The sequence below is a fragment of the Octodon degus genome, unplaced genomic scaffold (assembly GCF_000260255.1).
Source record: "Octodon degus isolate 3935 unplaced genomic scaffold, OctDeg1.0 scaffold00216, whole genome shotgun sequence".
In the NCBI taxonomy this organism is placed as follows: domain Eukaryota; kingdom Metazoa; phylum Chordata; class Mammalia; order Rodentia; family Octodontidae; genus Octodon; species Octodon degus.
Window position 1 is genome coordinate 3421012 of NW_004524792.1, and position 1361 is coordinate 3422372.

The 1361-nt window shown below is 47.0% G+C and overlaps 1 protein-coding gene across 1 annotated transcript in view; it reads left to right on the forward strand.

Moving 5' to 3' along the window:
* The first annotated feature begins 846 nt into the window (after positions 1-846).
* Positions 847-1361, forward strand: part of Slc25a15 (solute carrier family 25 member 15) — a 44353-nt gene continuing 43838 nt past the window's right edge. The window contains exon 1 of the mRNA XM_023705281.1: positions 847-871. The gene's annotated coding sequence lies outside the window, so the exon portion shown is untranslated. The remainder of the gene's footprint in view (positions 872-1361) is intronic.

The following is a 1361-nucleotide window of genomic DNA, read 5'->3' on the forward strand; positions in this document are numbered from 1 at the left end:
GGATTTGACTAGGTTATGCAATTCCAAGTGCCACAAACAGCTATCTGGAGCAGAGAGATCACAGCATTGCTTAACTTGCTGACTTGAACTTACCTCTAAAATACTGGTTGCCCAGTGTGTTCTGAGAGCAGTGATCCATGTCTCTAAAATGCCATTCTAGGGGACTAAGGATGTAGCTCTGTGGGGAAGCATTTGCCTAGTGTGCCTGAGGTCCAGGTTCCTGAGATATAAAAACTAAAAACTACTCTTGAGAAGTCATAGGATTTTTAGGAAATTACCAATGAAACAAAATTTTCATGGACACTTCATTAATTAAATGTTAACCAGATGATTTTTCCAATTAGTTTTCTGAATCCTGGGGATTGTTAAACATTTTATCAGCTCTTCATTTGTTTCTTTGTTCCTAGAGTTAGCATTTTTTAAAGCCAATGTTGGGAGGGATTCTAAACCATTAAAATGATTTTTAAGGACTGGCCAAATAGCTCAGTAGATTAAAGTGCCTGTAAGCAGGTGCAGGGGCTGGGTATTCCATCTCCAGGCCTGCTGTGCTGGCCCTGCCCCTGTGGGGCGTGCAGAGACCGGGCGTGGTGATGTGCGCCTGTAATCCCAGCTCTTGGGAGGCTGTAAACAGGTGGATCACTACAAATCCAATCTAGTAGTGAGACCCTGAACACCCTGTAGACTCTCCCCCCCCAAAAAAAAATTATAAAATATTACAGGAGGAGATCTTGCAGTGCTAGGGCTGAAACTCAGGCCTTGCATGTGTAGGCAAGCACAGTAACAGTTGTACAGTCCTCTGGGAGATCTATTCCTGGGAAGAGGAAGCTTTGGAAAGGAAGCCTTTTGAGGGTACTACTGAGCAGTAATGCAGGTAAGAACACAGTTCTGAGCTGGACAGAGCTCCGTGGAAGCCAGCACAGCTCTTCCATTAGTGTCTACATAGTTTTGCGGGAGAGTCTTCACTTTTTGTGTCTTGATTTCTTCCCGATCCTCATTTGCATCTGCCACTGAAATTCCAGGGATAGGGTTCAGAGAGCAAATCAGCCTGAGGACAAGTGGATAAGGGTTTATATGGAAAAGGTAACTTAGTGGATTGATGGTTAAAATTTTAAGCAAAATCCTGATTGTTGCTCAGTGTACAGAACTAGGACTGAGGTTTGTCAAGAAGAGGTAGAGGGCAGGTCCGGTGAGTGTGTGGAGAGCTTCCTGCTACCCTGCGCAGGCGGGACCAGTCCCAGCCCAGGCACAGTGTGGGCCGGACCCTCTCCCACCCCCTTGGGCCACCCCCCACCACTCCGCCCTACCTGCCCCACCCCTCCCACCCAGTAGGAATTTCTGCCGACTTCCGGAAACCCCCAGAC